Here is a 21,105-nt window from a genome sequence, read left to right on the forward strand (position 1 = left end):
CCCTGTGCTCTTTCTCACACCTGATCATACAAGTGTAAAGTCCTACTTGATGGAAGTATGTGACATATATTGTCATTTGTTCTTCCCAGGTGCCATGATTACTCTCTTTAATGGGTGAGGAAGTTGAGGCACTAACTGGGCTAGGAAACTTGCTGAAGGTCCCATGGGCAGTAAATCACAAAGCTGGGGTGGGACTGATCCTGGGATGCTGCTCCCACTGACAATCGTGAACCAATGCGAGGGCCCCGTCTGCCTCCCAGGGGCCTTGCTAGCCCAGGGCTGCAGACTCTTCCCAGCCACCCCTGCCCTGGAGAGTTAGGCCCGACCGACCACGCCAGCTCGGGAAACATACAAAGGCCACGCGGAGGACAGAGTGGCCCGGCAGTGCCTCTGTGGACGTGCGATGCAGACATCACAAGATGATTTATGTAACTTCTTACATAATGGCAGTATTTCTATCAAAGACCAGCCTGCGGCAGGCTGTCAGCCGTAATCAGGGCGGACGTGCCTCTTGCTTCCTGGGAACAGGAGGCATCAGGTCAAAGCCAACCCCTTTGGCTGCCAGGCCGAGGGCTTCCTGCACTGGTGAAGTTGCCTGGCATGGCTGTGCCCTCAGAGGAGGCAGAGACCTTGTAATGCCCCAGAGTAGTCACAGCCCGGCTCAGCCAGCCCCAGCACCCCTGGCTGCAGTCCACCTCCAGTGACAGAGACCACTGTCAGTGAGATCAAGTCCCACATTGGAAGTGGTTTCAACCATATTATTGTACTATGAAAGGGAGATTGGCTTTGGAGATGAGATCTTTGAACTTTGCCCCTACCTGGCTGTGTGATGTTGAGGTAGTCACTCACCTTCTCTGGGCCTCAGTTTCCTGGTTGAATTACATCATCAATTCTTGACCTCTATGCTGCACACATGGATATTGACCTGGTGCTATCATGTGATATGGTGCTATATGATAGTGTGCCACAAGTCAGTGCTACTTATCTTTGGCAAATGATTTGCTTTTTCCTAATATAAATCAGAGCAGATTCAACATCATAAAATCAGGTAAGCCCACTTGCACTCCCCTGTGCATTCTTGAAAGGAATATGAATGAGTGGGGTTAGAGCTGGTGAGTCTGAGGACTCAAGCCCCAGGAAAAGAGGAGAGCTCAGCCCACCTTCACCATGTGGAGTCTCGAGAGGGGTGGGGTTCAGGCAAAGAGTTCTGTGTTGAAGAAGAGTGGTGCAAGCAGACCTCTGTGTCTTGTTCTTGATTTTAGGGGAAAAGCTTTTGGTCTTTCACCATGGGATATGATGTAGCTGTGGGAATTTTGTAGATCCTCTTTATCAAGTTGAGGATACTTTCTTCTATTCCTAATTTTCTGGGAGTTCTTGTCATGAATGGATGTTAAATTTTGTTAAATGAATTTTTGGATCAATTTATATGATCATGTGTTTTTTTCTTTAGCCTATTTACAATTTTTATTATGCTAAGATATAGCATCATAACATTTACTATTTTGCCCTGCCTTTCTGTCTTTTCCTCCCTCCCTCCCGCCCTTCCTTCTTTCCTTCCTTCCTTCCTTTCTCTCTCTCTCTTTCTTTCTTTCTTCTTTTTTTGAGACAAGGTCTTGCTTTGTCACTGCAGTGCAGTGGCACAATTGTGGCACACTGCAGTGTCTTGACCTCCTGGACTCAAGCAATCCTCCCACCTCAGCGTCCCAAGTAGCTGAGACTACAGGTTCATGCCAACACACCCAGCTAATTTTTAAAAATTTTTTGTAGAGAGGAGGTCTCACTATTTTTCCCAGGCTGGTCTCAAACCCCTGAGCTCAAGCTATCCTCCCGTCTCAGCCTCCCACTGTGCTGGGATTACAGGCGTGAGCCACCACACCTGGCTGCATTTCACTTCTGATATCACAATCTATGTCTTCTCTCTTTTGGTCAGTCTTGTTAGAAGCTTGTTAATTTGATTGATCTGTTTAAAGAACCAGCTCTTTTTAATTTTATTTTTTTCTATTTCTTTTTCTGTTTTTAATGTCATTGACTTCTGCTTTTATCTTTATTATTTCCTTTCTTCTTCTTGCTTAGGGCTGATTTCACTTTTCTTTTCCTGAGGGCATGGCTTTGATCATTGATTGAGATCTTTCTTGTTTTCTAATGTAGGCCTCTTAGTGCTATAAAATTTCCTCTCAGCACTGCTTTGGCTGCATCTCACAAATTTTGATATGTTGTGCTTGCATTTTTGTTTGGCTCAGTATATTTTCGTTATTTTCTTTGAGATGTCCTCTTTGGAAAGAAGACCTATGTGGGACTTTTCTGGGGAGTTGATAATGCTCAACAAGTGGGTCCAAAGCATTTAATGAATACCTACTATGTACAGGATATTCTCTGAGATGCTGGGGATAGCAAAATGAATATGAAATCCATGCCAACAGCCTTGAAAATAGTTTACTGACCTCTTATTAAATGCTAATAATGTTTCAAAAACTTCCTCTGTATTAACTCCTTCATAATGAGGTGGATATTGCTATTATGCCTACTCTACAAATGAGGACACTGAGGCACAGGTTGACTAAGTGACTTGCCCAAGACCCCACAGCCAAAAGAGGTGAAGCTGGAGTGTAACCCAAGCCAATTACTGTGATTAATTTTGTGATTAATCATCATGATCAGTAAGCTCTGAGCCTCCTATTCCTCACCCTTGAAGTGGAGCTAAGATCAGTTGCCTGGCAGGGTTGATAATGAGGATTAAGATATCAGCCATGAAAACTCAACAAACACATCACCTGGTTCATAATCAGTGCCCTTCGCTTGCCTTCACCTCTCCCCTGGGCTGGATATAATGGCTGCCCAGGTGAAGCCATAAGGAAGGGCTAGTGGGACAAAAGTGACATGATAGTAGCATCTGTGCCCTGCGGGGCATCCCCAATGGACCACCGCCCCCACATTCACACCCCTGCTCTGCACGTTCCCCCACCCCCACACGTCCATCACCTTGACTGTGTCCTCCAGCACTGGTAGGCCTCGTCACTCACCCAGGCACCAACTAGGAATGAAAAGTCTGTTTGATCTCAACCGTCATCTCAGGTTTGATTAGTGATGACTGGCAGGTGCCCTGTGGAGAGATTCCGAGGGCTCAGCAGATAGAACACTCTGATCAACTAGTGATGTCTTCCTCTAGGGAGGATGGAGATGAAGCTGGCTGTGTGCCAAGTGTCCCTGGATCCAGTTCAGAATCACAGGATGGGAAGCCAGGGATGTCAATACTTGGCATTCTGGTGATCCAACCCTGCAATTTTAATCAAGGGATTGGAGCCCCTTGAGAAAAGCGGTGACTTATTCAAGCACATATTCCTGTGACCAAGATTCAAGTTTCCCACCTCCCAGGCCAGAATTCATCAGGTCCTTTCAACAGACATTTGCTACTAAGTTTCAACTCCAGGCTGGGCACTGACTTAGCCATAATAGATATCTTACACATCTCATAGTATTTATTCTCACAACAGCCTTCTGTGATAGATCCTAATGTCATTCCCATCTGGCAGATGTGGAAACTGGGGCTCATGTAGACTAAATAACTTAACAGCTAGTGAGAGGTAGAGCCAAGATTCGGTTGCTTACCTCCTGACTCTGAACCTGGGATCTTTCAGACATGCTACTTTGTTTCATGGATGACAGGCAGCAGTGATGGCAACAGCCGTAGCTTGAGTCAAGGCACTGAGGCGGAGAGTATTAGGCATTTTGGAGAGCGGAGACAGTGAGAAGCTCAGTGCAGTGGGGAGGAGAGGTCACTGCAGGGAGTGAGGTGAGATAAGGTTAAGTAGAAAGGTTGAATCCCCCATGTATCTTTGCATGCAGCAGGCATGTAACACATGCTTAATGACTGACTGACTGACTGAATGCATGAATGAATGAAGGAATGAATGAATAAACAAACCAGAACATAGACTAAAATGGTTGGTTGGCTCCTGAGCCATTTTAGGAGCTCCAATAGCCAGTTGTAAAACAATCTGTAAACAGCAAGTGCATGTCAGTGCCTGACTCCCACCCCTCCTGCCACACTGTCCCTCAGGTATGTGGCACAAACAGCACACCCTCATCGTCAGAGAGGATCCCTTGCCTCCTGAGATGGGGGTTTCCAAGGGAAAAATGATGGGGGCAGGGGTCTAACTTGCATTGAATACTGCAGTGCCCCATGAGTTAGATATTTGCCATCTCATTTAATCCTCACTAAACAAATAAATCAATGAGTCAATAAAACCCGAGATGGGCATTGTTCTTCCCATTTGACAGATTCAGAAATGAGGATCAGGGAGATAGAACTCTCCCCTAGTCACTGAGATAGGTGAAAGAGGAGCTGGGTTTTGAGCTCAGCCAGTGTCTACAGTGCCCTTAGGGGAAGGTGGGGTCAGGGGTGAGCATTGTGTTTTCTTGCCTTACAAATCCCCAGCCACCTGGACCACCTGTCCTACTTGAGTAATAGAGACTCTTCATTGGCATTTATCATTTAGTTCCTGGCCTCTGATCACAACTCTGTCTGTAGCCCAAATCTAGCCCATAACAAACTTTTCCAAAATTCTCTGAATTTGCCGTCATCTCTCAGGAAAGGGGCATTTGCATCATCAGCAAAAGGGCCATTTTCACCTGCCTCAGTATTGCTTTCCTGCGCTCCCTGACTCGGTCCTTGTGGGGCGTGCTGGGACTATGAAGAGTTACTGCTGTGAACGCTGTGGCCCCCTTACCTCCACCCTAGCACCAAGGTGAGCTCTCCTAGACCAACGTTGGCTCCTTGGATGGCATTCCAATGCCTGGCACATGGCAAACCCCTTGGAGCATGTTAGTCACCCACAGAGATCACTCACACACCTTAGGAGTCAGACAGTTGCATTTTGTTCCTGCCTCACTCATCTGGGCAGTGATTTCATCTGTGTGGGCCTCACACTTCTCATCGGATAAGCTTGGTGGAAACGGTGCCCAGCTCCTGGGCTGGGGTCCCTTCCAGCAGGCTAAAGGATGAGTAGGGGTTGTTTGAGCTCTGCTGGTCTGGGGTGGAGGGGAGACTGGGAAGAAGGGCGTGAGGCAGGAGAATAGTGTGTGGAGGCAGGGACCCTAAGGCAATTCACACTGACTTCCTAGAACTGAATCAAAAGGAAAACACTATCTTTCCACACCCAAGTAATAAGGATTAGAGGCTGCTTCCTTTGCAAAGCCTACCCCTTTTCCCACTGTGTTGCAGATGCAGCTGGAAACTATCATTCTCAGCAAACTATCGCAAGAACAGAAAACCAAACACTGCATATTCTCACTCATAGGTGGGAATTGAACAATGACATCACTTGGACACAGGAAGGGGAACATCACACACCGGGGCCTGTTGTGGAGTGGGGGGAGGGGGGAGGGATAGGGTTAAGAGATATACCTAATGTAAATGACGAGTTAGTGGGTACAGCACACCAACATGGCACATGTATACATATGTAACAAACCTGCACGTTGTGCACATGTACCCTAGAACATAAAGTATAATAAAAAATAAATAAATAAAAACATAAGAAAAAAATGTAAAGTACCTCTGATCAGTCACCTCCTGCCACCAATCAGACTGGTCGTGGGCCAAGGCTTCATTTACATAGGGTGTAACTCTATACAACCAATGGGAAACCTCTAGAGGGTACTTAAACCCTAGAAAATTTGCAATCAGTGCTCTTGAGCCACTTGTTCAAGCCCACTCCCACTCTGTGGGTAGTACTTTCATTTCAGTAAATCATTGCTTCATTCTCTCATTGCCTTGTTTGTGCATTTTGTCCAATTCTTAGTTCAAAATGCCAAGAATCTGGATGACTTGTAGTCAAGACCCTCCACTGGTAACAAGCATGTAGATAAAGGAGAAGATGGGGAAGACTTGGGCTGGAGGTCTGCAGTCCATTCCCAGGGTGAGAACTCTTGTTGATGTTTCAACAGACCTCAGCTAATCCTTCCCAGGGCAAGAAGCATGGCAGTGGATGTGAGTTCAGGTGTGTTCAGTGGAGCTTAGAGTTGGGTCTGTAGCCACATCCCCAGGATGAGGGTCCCTGGACAAGCCCTGAACAGGACCAAGTCAAACAAGAGCCTTTTCTGTCCCCCTTCCCTGTTCCATTGCCAGTTATTTCTCTAACCTTATCCACTGGTCATCCTTCACCAGTCACATCCTTTTTCTTGCTGTTCCTCAGGCACCAGGCTCACTCCCACCCAAGGACTTTTGCGCTTGCTGTTCCCTCTTCCTGGAATTCTTTTCCCTTAGCTCAGTGGTTGCACACACAGGCTTGCCACCGGTTTGTGTAAATAAAGTTTTATTGGAACACAGCCAGGCCACCCATTGACATATTGTCTATGCTGCTTTTGCCCTATGACAGTGGAGTTGAGGGTTGTGACCGACCCCAGAGTACACACAAAACCTCGAGTATTTATAGTCTGGTCCTTTATGGAAAAATGTTGCCAGCTCCTACCTTGGATACTTGCATGGCTCACCCTCCCCCTCTTTTCTGTCTTTACTCAACTGACTCGCTAGTGCGGGCTTCCCACTCTCCATCCTCACCTCTTTCTCTGCTTTCTTCCTCTCCCCGGCGCTGGGCACATGAGATCTCTGGGTATTGACTGCACTTCATTGCCTGTCTGCCCACCACAGCACAGGTCCCACAGGGTCAGGGAATTGGGTTCTTGCTTCTTGCTGTATCCCTATGCCTAGAACAGGGCCTCATACACAGACCTGCACAGGAAATATGCTGTCAATGAATGAGAACTTCCTACATTCCTGGGCACTGGCCCAGCCCACGCCTCTGGGCCCCTGTCTCACTTTCTCTTGTCATGGAGCCAGGGTCTTGGCAGGTCCCTTGCCAGGTCTCTCCCCAAGGAGGTTGAGTCCTATCGTGAATGGTCACAAGTCCCCAGAAACACCCAGCCTGGGTTCAGGAGAGCCCTGTACCACATCCGTTTTCTGAGGCTCTCATTATATTAAAAAAATTAAATGTTTGAGGTGATGCATATTCCAAGTACCCAATCTGATCATTACACATCATATACATGTAGCCAAATAACGCATGTTCTCCCAAAATATGTACAACTATTATATATCAATAAGAAATTTTTAAAGACATGCTAAACCAGGGGTGCAGAAACGATGGTATTTTCAGTGTTGACGTGGAACAGAATTAACACTTTTAATGCACAAATTCACTGTTACATTTCACTGTTACAGCTCATGAGATAGTTACAGAGTGTGTTTTCAATATTAATTAAATTTTGTTAACAATATTAAAGTTTACTGGAATATTAAGACAATTAATTTTAAAATAATTAAAATCTATGTTAATTTCAATATTAATTAACAGTGACCAGAGAGACACAAAGTAGGAGCTGGAGAGTCACTGTCTTTCTGTTTTCTCAATCCTGTCACATGGTGATCTCATTTGAAAGGAATATATGGAGCATGATCTCCTCAAAAAAGTCTAAAAGCTCCACGCTGGGATCCCGGCTTCTGACTCCCGCACAGAGCTCCCTGGCACAGTGCAGGAGAGCATTCTGCTCAGGACCTCTGAATCTCCCCTTCCCGCGTAGTCCTGCCCTGGGGCCTGTGACCCTCCCACTGAACACTGGCCCATCCTGAGCTGATGCTCTGAGACTTTTAAGCCCTAGTAAGAGCTTTGATAACATTCATTTCATGGAGGCAACAGGGCCTCAGTCTCACACACAGAGTCCTCCAACAGGCTATCGGGTCCTTCTTGGTAACCCCGCTGTACAGAGGAGGAAGCTGAGGCACAGAGTGACCTGCTCAAGTTCATGCAGCTAGAAGTTGGCAGACCTGAGATCAGAATCCACCCCCATCTGAGCTCAGGGAGCTCCTTGACACTTCCCATCTGTCTCTTCCTGGGGGCCAGCCCTACACAGATGTGCCAGCCCACGGAGCAGCTGGGAGTGTTATTTATGAACCTCCTAGGTTTGACTGAATCATCCCTCAAGGGTCCCATCACCTCAGGCAGTGCATCTGAAGTGCAGATGTTCCAGGTAAACTGAGGCAGTGGAGAAGAGATGGGTTCTGGGGTCAGCAGGATCTGCTTTACAGCCCTGGCCCCACTGCTCTCGGTTGTGTGCCCCTGTCACTGTTGCTGTAGCAACCTCCCTGAACTCAGTGGTACTCATGGGTCAGGAATTCAGAAAGGGCAGTGGGAGCCACTTATCTCCATCTGCAATGTCTGGGGCTGGAAAGACTCAAAGACTGGGGGTGACTTGACAGCTGGGACCAGAGCCATCTCAAAGTCCTCCTCACTCATGTCTGGGCCTTGATGCTGGCTGTTGGCTGTGGCCTGAGCTGGACTGTTGCAGGCACAGCTCCAGCAGCCTCTCCCTGTGGCGTCCTGGCTTCCTCACAGCATGGCGGCTGGGTTCCAAATGTAAACATCTCAAGACACAGGAAGTGGAGCCTGCTAATTTCTTAAAGTGAGGCCTAGAAACCAAAACCAGCACCACATCACTTCCATAGTATTCTCTTAGTCAAGCAGTCACAGAGCCCAGATTCAAGAGGAAGGGATGTAGACCCCACCTCTCAATGGGAAGAGGGTCAAAGAACTTTGGGGCCGTGTTTTATTTTCTTTTGTTTTTTTTTAAATTCTTTTTCTTTGTTTATTTTAAAAATGTTTTTGGAGGGGCCATGTTTTAAGACTGCCACATTCTGTGACCTTGGGCAAGTGGCTTGACCTCTTGAGGTCCCAGTTTCCTTGTCTGTAAAATGGGGATAGTGGTGTCCACCTCAGAGGGCTGTTGTATACAGTGAACTGAACTCTCAGTTAATAGCAAAGTCAGGCCTTGCACCTGGGTCCTCAGGCCCCACAGCCAGTGCTCCTGATACCACCTGCCCTTCAAGTTGGGGCACACTTACGGCTTCTTCCAGGCCTGGGGCAGCTGGGAGGACAGTTTGCCTACAAAACCCAGTTAGGATGTGGGCAAACTTTTCCACACATTCATTCAAAATTACACCTTGAGCACCTACTATGTGCCAGCACTTTCTGGGCTTACAGCTTTGATCAAAGTAAGATCTCTGCCTGGGGAAGTTAGTTGTACATTGGAACCCTTTATTTGGAGGGTGATGAAGCCCCTGCACAGAGCAGCCTCTGGGCCCTTGGTTCTGACAGCAGCAGCTCTGTCTCATCTCTGTCCATTCCCTGCTCCTGGCTGACCCTGGTCCTGTCCAGCTAGGCAAGACTGTGGGACAGTATCCTTGCAACTCCAAGTCTGGCCCCCTCCCTTCCTGTCTATGTTCTCTCTCTCTCTCTCTCTCTCTCTATATATATATATATATATATATATATATCTCTTATAAATAAGATAGTAACATTTGCTAATACTCATTGAGTACCTACTATGTGCCAGCCATTATTCTAAGCATGTGGTGTATTAATCAGGGTTCTCCAGAGAAACAGAACCAACAGTTCACACACACACAAGGAGGTTTATTAGAATATATATAGAGAATATATATAGAATATGTATATAGAGAGAATATATACAGAATATGTATGTATAATCTATTCATCCATCCATCATCCATCCATCCAGTCCCCATATCTATCTACTTACCTACCTATCAGGTTTCTGTTGTTTTCATGGCTTATTTCCCACCAACCACTTTATAAGATGAATATCCTAGGAATTCCAGAGGCCTTGGGGGGACACAGAATAGATCTATCTGTTCCCGGGGTATTTCCACGTTGCTCAGACCCCATGGGACCTTAACACAGGGCTGGGCTTCTGAACCAGCTTCCTTTGGTCACCAATTCTTTGTGACAATAGTAGATGTGATGTGTGTATGCTGGGAGGTGAAGGTACTTATCAAGTCTTTTTTGTTGATTGTTTAAGTTATAACTCGAATTATAAATGGTTGAGCCGTGTCCATGTGGCCATGAATTATGACAGCCCCAAGCCCTCCCTGTTAGCCCAACTCTGCCCAATGAGCCTGCTCCAACACCGGGGAGCCATGCTAACTCAAGCCCAGCAACTGGAGTCCGTCTTGGCCACACCCAGCATGACACCTGCTTGGAAGTCTGCCTCCCCTCAAGTAGCCTCTGGCAATAGAAAGTGCGTGTGTCCTAGAAATCTCCCAGCTGGGTGTAATTCCCAAGTCTATGCCCTGACCTTTACTTTGCCTCTCTGAGCCTCATCTGCCAATGAGGATAATAGCATCCTCTTTGCAGGACTCTCATGAGAGCTGAATATCCGAGTGCTCACTCACACTCGGCTCTGGGCAAATCTTCAATAAATGCCCCTGTTTCCCCTCTGAGAAGCACACAGCCGCACCTTTGCTTAAGCTGTTTCCTCTACCTGGAATGCCTTCTTTCCTTTCACTCCCTCATTCACTGTCAGAATCAAACTCATATGTCAAGGTCACGTTTAATATGAGCCCTATCTCCAAGGCTGTTCAAAAAAAAAAGAAAGAAAAAGAAAAAAGGAAGCAAAATTTTCTTTTAAGCAACTGTCTCACTGAAGACCAAAATGTGAGATGAGTTGGAGGGATCAGCTGTGGTTGTGGCTTGGGTGGGCTGGGGCAGCAGGCCCCTTCTTAAACCCCTGAAGCCCATCTGCAGAAAGATCCAGGCTCTGCAGAATATCTTAAAAATAGGGACTGGGCCTGACTTATTTCTGGGGCTCTGACAGTCCAACTGGCTCGGAGTAGGGGCTCAGAAGTGCTTTGGGAAATAACTGAATTAAACTGAGTCAGAGTTGGGAGGCAGACCCTACCAGACAAGCAGACATATTTTTTTTCCCTGATGCCAGCCTCATCCCCAAAACTGGTGTGCACTCAGAGCTTCCCACACCTCCCAGCCAGCAGGGGCCTAGAGGAGGCTGCAGGTGGCAGCCATCAGAGGGATCCTGGCATACTCAGCACTAAGAGGCCAGTTCTCTCAGCATCCCACAGGCCTGGCCTTGGAGTCCCTGGTGCAACTGAGCTCACAGACACCAGATGAGACCAGAGAGGCCCCCTGGAGAAACACGCAAGGTCTGCTTTTGGTGGCCCTGTCACTTCCAAGGTGAGACACAAAGGAACACCTTTTCAGTGGGAGGGTACTTATGGAACCAGGTAAGATAGTAATATTGAGTACCTACTATGTGCCAACCACTATTCTAAGCATGTGGTGTGTTAATCAGAGTTCTCTAGAGAAACAGAGCCAACAGTTCACACACACACACGAGGAGATTTATTAGAAGGAATTGGCTCACTTGACTGCGAACCTGGAGAAGTCCCACAGTGCACCATCTGCAAGCTGGAGACCCAGTAAAGCCCACTGTGTAGATTCCAGTTCAGATCTGAAGGTCTGAGAGCCAGAAGCATTGAGGGTAGAAGATCGATGTCCCAGCTCAAGCAGTCACAGGCAGACAGCAAACTCACTCTCCCTCCACCTTTCTGTTCTATGCAGGCCCTGAACAGAATGGATGATGCCCACCCACACTGGGAAGGGCCATCTGTCATACAACATGTGAGTAGATACCATTAGCAGCCCATCTTAAGATGAGGAAGCTAAGGCACAGAATGACGAAGTGACTTGTTGAAGGTCACAGCTAGTAAATGGCAGAGCCAGATACAAACCCCAGCAGCCCACCTACAGGGCTACTGCCTCCATCTGCATGTGACTTTACTTCCAGGCAGAATGGACCTGGATCATCGGGCTGTTTGTGTATTTATTCACCAAGCCCCCACCACTCTATCTCCTTCAAGAAGAGCTAGGCTAAAGAGTCCTCTACTCACCTACCTCTGTGTGGGCTGGTGGGATTGACAGAACCTGGGGGATAGGCTGATGGGGTAGAGGCTGGAACAGAGGAAGGGAGGGTGGGCTGGGCTTCAGGAACAGAGGAAGGGAGGGTGCGCTGGGCTTCATCCTGCTGGATGGTGGGGAAGGGACGCTGTGAGGATGAGAGATGGGCTTAACAAGGCGGGATCAGGCACCAGAGGCCTCACAACTTGTTCATGTCAGTGCCAGGATTTTAGCCCAGGTTGCTGGGCCTCAGCCTCTGGGCATGACTATTGCACCACAGTGGCAGGGGAGGGACAAGAAGGATGGGTTCCTGTGCCCATTAGGAAACAGACTTTATAGGGTCAGATATGAGGGCACAAAGGAGAAGAAAAGTTCAAGGAGACTTGCAGGCTTGGGCAAGCAGGCAGGTGGTGGAGTCACACCCTAAGAGGGGACACCTGGGAGGAGGGGCCCTGCCATGCTCTTCAGGGTGATGGTGACCGTCAGATGAGATGGGGACACTAGGAGGTCTGTGCTGTCATAACGATGACATCACAGTTGAAGAGCACTTACAAGTTTTTCCTCATCTCCGTTTCCACGTCAAAATTTACCTGTCCTGTGTCCCGTTTCCTCTTGACCATTGCTAATCTGATAAAAAGGCTTCCCTATGGAGATGGCACTGGAAAAAGGCTGGGTTCCCGTCTAACCTTCCCCTCTCTTTTTGCCAGGGGCCTTCCTGAGGCAAATCCTCAGTCACTGTTGCACGGGGGAAGAGGGAAGGGCAGGGTCAGCCTGGGGAGGATGTCATGGGATGGGTGTTCAGGGGCTGAGCGTGCTGCACCTGTACTAGCCTTCTTGGAAGCCACCTCATGTGCTAGACCAGATGGGTCACACCCCGTCTCCACTGAGAGTAAGCTTGTTGTCTCCAGAGGCAATCAAGCAAGAATAAGATTGCTAGTTGGGGAGAAGATAGTAATGCAGATTTAAGCATCGGTGTGTGCACTGGGGAGGTTGCCTGAGGTGACCTGTAACCTTCAAGGTCCAGAGTCAAAGATGCTGGGATGCTGTGGGTTGCTGAGAATTGGAAACTCCTGGGAGTGCCCACAGGAAGGAGGGTCCATTCGAGGCATCTCCCTGTCTTTCATCTCTAGTTTGTCCACAAGGCCTCACCTCTGGCATGGCAGCTCCTCAGACAGGCCAGTCCTTTTTCCATCCAGTACATCTCCATCTCTGGACACCTCATTTCCAGGTGAAGAAGCCAGATCCTCAGAATGTGAGGGCTGCGCAGGACCTCAGAGCTCAGCCAACCAACCTTTGATTTTCAGAGGAGCACCCCAAATGGACAAACAGACAATGGCCTGCCTGTGTAGGAAAAGAGAACCCTAGCCCACAATCTCTGCAGTAAGCAGCACAGGAAGCCAAACCAAAACTCTGTGGCAATGTGCCCAGAATGGTCAGGGCTTGGTCAATCCTGGTCAGCTTCCCTATTGTTGACTACTGCTTCCAACTCAACACCAATGAGAGAAAGCCAAATATGCTCCTAATGAAATCACAGGATGTCCGCCTTCCAGCTAGCCACCTCCCGCTTCGCCATGCCAACAACCTCTAATCAGGGCACACCTGAGGCCTCTCCCTTTCCACTATGATGCTTCCCCTCACCCTGCCTGCCTGGGAGTCTCTGTCAAAGGCAAGTGACAGTGGCCAATTCCCTTGCCATACCAAGCATGCAATGAATGGCCTCTGTTTGATCTCCTTTGGGTGGTCCCAATTTATTTCCACAACACAGAGACCCAGAAAGGGATGGTGGGTTGTTTAAGGTCACATTCCAGGTCTAGGATAGAACTCAGCTCATTCATTATTGCTTCATTAGAGCTTTACTTCTCTGATTCCCTCTATTATTCTAGGTAGAACTGACCACGTTCTCCCTCTTGCCTCTCAGTATCCTTCACACTCTATCTCAGCACCTTCCACACATGCAGTGGTTTTGAAGTATGTCCAAAGCTCTGTGATACTCATCCCTTTAACAAGTGGAGCCTAATGCTCCTCCCCTTAGTGTGGTCTGGATTTAGTGACTCTCCTAGTGAATAGATTGATATGAAGTGACCATCTGTGACTTTAGAGATGAGGTCACAAGAGGCTCAGCAGCTTCCTCCTTGCTCTCTCTTGGATCAGCTCTGGGGGAAGCCAGCTGCCATGTTGTGGGGATGCTTAAGCAGCCCCGAGGAGAGGCCCATGTAATGAGGAGCTGAGAGGACTTGAACCAAAAGCCAGTAGAGAATTGAGGTCTCCTGTCAGTAGCCATGAAAGCGAGCTATTCTGGAAGCACATCCTCCATTCCCAGTCAACATCTTAAGTTCAACCTCATGAGGGACCTTGAGCCCAGCTCAGCCACTCCCAGACTCCTGACCCACAGATACTGTGTGAGGTAATCCACGCTTGTTGTTTCAAGCTGCTAAGCAATCTGTTGCAATTGATAATTAATGCAACACATTTCTGTGCTTTTTTGGCCTACATGTCTGAGACACAAAATATCTAATTAGGAGCTCTTGAGAATAAGGCACCAGTAGCTCAGGGCTCAGCAATGTTTGATGGATAGACAGATGAACAGATGGGTAGATGAGGGTTCACAAAGTAAGCAAGGAGGCGCCCTTGCTTACTTTGGCTTTAGGGTTGGATGGATGGGTAAATGGATGGATGGATGGATGGATGGATGGATGGATGGATGGATGGATGGATGGATAGATGGGGAGATGGGTGGGTGGATGGATGGATGGGGAAGTGGATGACTGGATGGACAGGTTGGATGGATAAGTAGATAAGTGGCAATTGAATAGATGGGTGGATGGATGGAGGCATGGGGAGATGGGTGGTGGATAGATGGATGTGTGGATGGATGGATGGATGGATGGACAGATGGATAAATGGATGGATGTTCAAGAACTTCCAGGCTGCTCAGAGGCAGCAAGCTTAGTGTGGGCAGTTGCAAAGTTTATGTAACAAGTCTGATATTTTAGTTCAATGTGTTTTCAGACAATGGTGCCCTTTCTAATGCTCTTTAGTGGCCCAGAAAACAGTTTTGATGGCTAATTGAGTGGTGGTCACAATTTCTTCTCCTGTAAAGACCGTGCTTTTTGTCTGTGAGGTTGCTCTAGACCTGACTGTCCTGTCAACTGTCTCTTTGGTTTCTATCTTATCTACCTGCCAAGACGATACTCTCTCCTGTGAATCTCTTTTCTTCATCAGACACCTTGAATCACAGATAGCTGGAGATGAAAAGGACCTTAGAAACCATGAGAAACACCATGGGTGAGGAGAGTGGGGAGCTCTGGAGCCATAAACCTAGCTTCAGGCCCCGTTCTGCCACTCACCAGCTGGATGACCAAGGGTAAGTCATGTAACCTCTCTGACCCCCAGCCTCTTCCTCTGTGTGTGGCACCTGCCTGCCATCACATGTGGAGTGCTCAGCCCAGAGCTGGCCTGTGCCATGGAGCTAAGCACAGGAACAACCCATCAATGTCGCTGTCATCCCAAAGCCAAAGTCCTGCCGTGTCATTGGGAGAGGCTAAAGTAACACGTGCAGAATGTTTATCCCAGTACTCCCATTTGTGAGAGTCATTCATCTCATCCAACCCTCTTAGTTTGTTGTTTTTAGACAGTGTCTTGCTCTGTCACCCAGGTTGGAGTGCTGTAGCATGATCATGGCTCACTGTAACCTCAAACTCATGGGCTCAGGCAATTCTCCCACCTCAGTCTCCTGAGTAGCTGGGATTACAGGGGCGCCCCACCATGCTGGCTAATTCTAATTTTTTTTTTTTTTTTGGAGATGGAGTCTCACTCTGTTTCCCAGGCTGGATCTTGGCTCACTGCAACCTCCGCCTCCTGGGTTCAAGTGATTCTTATGCCTCAGCCTCCTAAGTAGCTGGGACTACAGGCATGAGCCGCCATACCCAGCCAATTTTTGTTGTTGTTGTTGTATTTTTTAGTAGAGATGGGGTTTCACCATAATGGCCAGGCTGGTCTCAAACGCCTGACCTCATGATCCACCCATCTTGGCCTCCCAAAGTGCTGGGATTACGTAAACATGTTTTTTTTTGTTTTGTTTTTTTGTTTTGTTTTTTTTTTTGTAGAGACAGGATCTTGATATGTTGCACAGGCTGATCTCAACCTCCTGGCCTCAAGTGATCCTTCTGCCTTGGCCTCAAAATCTTTGGGACTACAGGCGTGAACCACGGTGCCAGGCAGACCACTTCATTAACCAGATGAGGAAACCAAGGCTGAGAGGTGGAGTGGTTTGCCCAAAGTAAGCTGGTGAATTAGTGGCATGGTCAGGACACAAATCCTGACTCCAAGACCAGTGCTCCTCGTCTCTCTTCTGAACCCATTTTCTGCACCCTTGGCTAAGAGGAAAATGCAAGATTCACCCCTGAACACGCCGCTTTGGCCTCAAATGGCCACAAGAGGGAGCCCTTGGAATTGCTCGGGGCCTCCGTGCTTCCGATGTAAGGAGCCCTTCTATCAGTTCTGGAAGGCGCCTAGGCCGGTAGCCCCTGCCCTGCCCCTTCCCTCCCTGTGGCAGCACCTCTGAGGCATTCCAGACCCCGGTTCCTTTTCCTTCTCCACCTCCACCCTCCTCCTGGATCCCAGGATTGTCTTTCTCCTTTTCCTGAGTAGAACTGGGATCCTCAGAACCCCATGGTGGTTTTGCTAGGCAGGTGGTGCACATTTGAGGCACCCTGGCTTACTTTGGGTTCAGGGTTGCAGTGACACTGTCCAGTTGTCCCTTAGCATCCACTGACGCTCCCATCCAGCTATTCCACAAACTTCTGCTCAGCCACACTGGGTGGGAGAGGCCAGGCCAAGGGAGGTGGAGAAGGTGGGAGAGGAGTTTACCTACTGTGTAGCCAGAAGATGACAGAGTTACAGCACACAATGACAGGACATGGCGCAGAGTGTCAGTTGGACACAAGCAGAAGGGCTGATAGTAGGGGACTTGGGAACAGCTCTGGAGGCTGATTTGAGCCCTAAAGGATGCAAAATAGTTGGCCAGGCAAATAAGGCCCACAAGTTCCTAAGAAACGAGAGGAGGACCCTTGCTTCTGGGTCAGGGGTGCTACCTGGGAGGACACCCCTTCTCTGGGCATCTGTAAATATGAATAATAAAACCTACTCCGCCTTTGTCATCGGAGGAAAGAATGTCTGAGTGCATAGAAATGGAAGCAGGTTGGAAATTAAATACTATGCCCATTTCGGGGATGTATTTTAGCACCAGTGTTTTTCTCTTTCCCAGGGTGTTCTCCAGTAAGCGTTCATTCTGTGTCCCCCAGCACCCACTTTCCTTGTGCTGACCTTCCTGCGGATGCATTTTTGAGACCACTCAGGTTCCTGGGTCACTGATGAGCGTCCCTGTGGGCCTCCCACTGTCTTCCACTCGGTGGCTGACTCCAGCCCTCTTCCCTAGCTTGGCTTTTTCCATGAGTCATTTTAAAGTCTTTGTATAAGGCCTATTAGGATAAAAACAGGAAGGCAGGCAAGCCAGCAAGCCCTGGAGGCCATCCCTGGGCTCTTAGGAGATTAAAGTCTGCAAACACAATCCCAGGTGTCTGTGGACCATCTGCCCCCGCACCGGCCTTGTGCTGACCAGAAGGACCTCGGAATCTGGGATGAATGGACGCTGTTTGAATGTTGGAAATGCCCTGTGGTCCCTTTCTCTAGACCTTTTTAGGCAACACAAATGGCAAGCTCTTTCCAAGTGTCATTCTCCAAATAGATTCCTTCTAGTCTAGGGTTGGGGGGGAGGGAGTGGAATAAGAGGTGAGCACCCCCGATGCTCCAGCAGCCCCCGCTGTGGGCCCAGCAGGCCACTCTTAACACCTCCAAAACCTGTGGTTCTTGCGGGACATACACTTTGTTTCATACTCTCCTGGTCTCACTGTGCATAACTGAGTTTGTAATTCTCCAGTTCTCCCAAATGCATGTCCTCCCTTGCAGGCAGCATTTTTCAGAGAACAGGAGGGAGCTGCTTCCTTAAGTATTGCCTGGGATCACATTCAAACTGGAGATGTTGCCAGAAGCAAATCCACCTCGGTGGGGATTCTGGTTGACCCGGGAGACCCTCTGCTCCTGAGGGAACTGCTGAGGGGCTTGGGCTGTGACTCCAGGACCAAGGGTTTTGGGAGGGACTTTCCTTCCCTGGAAAAGGAAAAGGAAGTGGAGCTACCAGCTGCTGTTCTGGGAGGCTGGAGCTTCATCTCTCTACCATGCACCCTTTCCAAAGCTCTGTTCTCTAAGGGCTTCTCGAAGTACCCACTCTAATCAGAGTTAAGCTGGATTTGAAGGTTGAGATGATTAGATGTATCAAAAAACTTTTAAAGTCTAATAACACCCAGTGCTGTCAAGAATGTGGAAAGAAAGAGACATGTATGCATTGTTGATGTGAGTGTCATTTGGGATCCATTTTTTGAAGGGAGTTTGCTAGTATCATTAGAATGTGAAATAGATACGCTGTCAGTTTCAACATTTCCACTTCTAAGAGTCAGTTCTAGAGAAATATGTGCACATGGACACAAAGAGTCGGGCAGAAAGATGGTTGCAGAAATGTTGTTTGTAACTGCAAAAAAATAAAATAAAATAAAAAGCCACCAAATCAAAAAACCAAACACTTAGCATTTGTCCCCAGTTTTACCAAGATATAATTGACAAGCCTCGGGTTTAGACACTGTGGAGGAACTGGAGTACTGCATGCTTTGCAGCCACTAAAAAGAATGACATAAACCTACAGTTGCCGACTTAGAAGGACCTCAAGATGGATCTTTTCATGAAAAAAAAAGAAATACAATTATATGTACTGTGTTATCCCATTTGTGTTAAAAACAAAAAAGAAGAAAGTTAAAATAAGGTCAAAGGGAATGCTTGGGAAGGTTTGGGATGAACATACCCCACGTTGAGAATAGCAGTGATTTATGAAAGGTTGTAGGCTGGGAAACAATTGAAAAGGGTTTCAATTTTTAGTTTGTAAACATATCTGTTGTTTGAAATGTTTCTTAATGAGCACATAGTTATGTATATTGTTTTTGTTCCCCAGTATGTATATTGGATTTTGCTCCAGGGCACCCACCTCAGAACAGTCCTGCTCAGAACCTCTGAAGTTAGTTGACTTCATTCGGTGAACATTTTCCGTGTGAGCCTCTGCCCTGCACAGCTCTGCGTTGGGTGCTGAGGACATCAGGGCCATTGTCCCCAGCCCCAGGGAGTGCAGTCGCCTGCAAGGAGAGGCAGATGGACAGATGAGGACTGCGCAGTGTGGCAGAAGCTGTGAGGGGTGTCCTTGTAAGGACGGCAAGTGCAGAAGGCAGGTGAGGCCAGTTCCTCTGGATGAAGTCAGGGGAGGCTTCTTGGAGGAAGTGACACTAACTTGAGTCTTAAAGATGATGGGGGTGTGGATGGGGTATATTGGGTGTGGATGAACCAGTGGAAGAAGAGATTTGAAGATTTGAAGGGGTGGGTTCCAGGAGGGGAGGCGTGCATTTGGGGGAACACAGGGTGGGCGATGGGTGGGATTGGGGAGGACGAGAAGAGTTAGGGGCAAGGGCTGAGCTTGGCTTCTCACTCTCAAGTCCTGATTGTTGCTCTGGGGTGCAGGGAGCCAGCCAGTGGCCAGCAGAGGGCACTTCTGCCTCTTCCAACTGCAGAGTCTGGAGCCCCCGGGGGGAGCTGGTCAATGGTTTCATGTTGACAGGGGTGGGGAAGCTGGGCTCTCAGGACCTCAGGGAGGATGTGCTCCAGGGGCGAGTGAGACCCAGACACAGATGATTATGATGTGGCATGAGGGGGCGGGGCGAAGGACTTTAGCCAGTCCACACGTGCAGAGAGGTCATCGGCAGTGCTGCTTTCAGAGATGGTGAAGAGAGGGGCTTCAATCAGAATGAGAGTACGTGGTAGCACAGGAGGCTTGTGGCCACCGTGAAAGCAAAGGCTGGAGTCAAAGACAGCATTCCAAGAGGGTGCTTCGAAGGCTGCAGCAGCATCAGCCCAGGGGTCTGGCATGTGGCCTCTCCCGCCAGTCCCCTCCACCGCCCACCCTCATTCTCTCTCCCTGAGCTCTTTTCCCTGCTCCTCCAAAGCAGTGTCCCCTTCCCAGTCCTGAGCACTCCTGGCCCCTCCACCTGCTCCCCAGCAAACCCACCTGGAGCAGCTGCTCAGTGCCGGGTCTTCTCCTGGAGGTGGGAATGTGGCAGGACCCCAGGAAGGCCCCAGATCATTCCACTGGGAGGGAGACATGGACACTAACTAAAGAAACCAGAGCTGCCAGCAGCGATGGACCCCATGCCGAGGATTCAACAGGGCCACGGACAGGTCGGGGGAGGCCCCCGGGGACACTGTAGCTGAGACCTGAATGTCAAGCTGGAGCCTGGCATGAGGGTGAGGGCCTTACAGGTAGAGCTCCTTGGATAAAGGTGAGCGTGGGGCGTTCAAGAGAGGGAGAAATCAAAGGTAACCAACCCCTTGATTTTGATCCGAGCCACTGGGTAAACAGGAGGGCTGTTTTCTAAGGGAAAGGGGACTGTGGGAGAAGCCAGCTTTGGGGAGGGAATCCAAAGTTCCTTTCTGGTCACCAGAAATCAGAGGTGCTGATTAGCAGTGCACATACAGTGTCACATAGGCAGTTAGAAATCTGAGTGTGGGCCAGGCGCTGCAGCTCACACCTGTCTTCCCAGCACTTTGGGAGGCCAAGGTGGGAGGATAGCTCGAGCTCAGGAGTTTGAGACCAGCCTGGGCAAAACTCTGTCTCTACAAAATATACAAAAATTAGCTGGGCGTGATGGCGCGCGCCTATAATCCCAGCTACTTGGGAGGCTGAGGTGGGAGGATTGGTTGAACCCGGGAGGCAGAGGTTGCAGTGAGCCAAGATCGCACCACTGCACTCCAGCCTGGGCGGCAGAGCAAAACTCCATCTCAAATAAATAAATAAACAGAAAAGAAAACGAAATTTGAGTTTGGATCCTCAGAGAGAGGTCAGGTGTGGGAGTCCGCAGTGGGGAGGCATCTAAGGCCAGGATGAGAGTCTAGCTGAATCCAAGCTCACACCAGTCATCGCTCAACAGCCAGTAAGTCTAGTAAGTTGAGAGGCAAGGTGTTGGGCTAAGGAAAGCAACTTCATTCGGAGAGCCAGCAAACCGAGAAGATGGTGGACTAGCGTCCTAAAGAACCTCCTTAAGTTAGTAGCAGCTTCAGGCTCCCTTTAAGGTCAAGGGAAGAGGGAAGAGGAGAGGGCTGAGGTCAAGAAGCGACCGACGACCACAGCCATGTGGGTGTGAGCAAGGGTCTGAGGAGGTTGTGAAACATCTTTGTTCTTGGTCTGTTG

At 48.7% G+C, this 21,105-nt stretch overlaps 1 protein-coding gene and 1 long non-coding RNA gene across 3 annotated transcripts in view; one reads left to right on the forward strand and one right to left on the reverse strand.

Moving 5' to 3' along the window:
* Positions 1 to 3,080, reverse strand: part of FAM181A (family with sequence similarity 181, member A) — an 11,258-nt gene extending 8,178 nt beyond the window's left edge. For both annotated transcript variants that reach the window (XM_011951557.1, XM_011951555.1), the window contains exon 1: positions 2,980 to 3,080. The gene's annotated coding sequence lies outside the window, so the exon portion shown is untranslated. The remainder of the gene's footprint in view (positions 1 to 2,979) is intronic.
* Positions 3,081 to 13,930: 10,850 nt separating this feature from the next.
* Positions 13,931 to 18,395, forward strand: LOC105518523. Its single transcript, XR_001002847.1, has 3 exons — positions 13,931 to 14,169; positions 14,988 to 15,129; positions 17,733 to 18,395. It is a non-coding gene; the product is annotated as an uncharacterized LOC105518523 (long non-coding RNA).
* Positions 18,396 to 21,105: the final 2,710 nt, after the last annotated feature.

This window comes from Colobus angolensis, unplaced genomic scaffold (genome assembly GCF_000951035.1).
Source record: "Colobus angolensis palliatus isolate OR3802 unplaced genomic scaffold, Cang.pa_1.0 Scaffold32, whole genome shotgun sequence".
Classification (NCBI taxonomy): Eukaryota; Metazoa; Chordata; class Mammalia; order Primates; family Cercopithecidae; genus Colobus; species Colobus angolensis.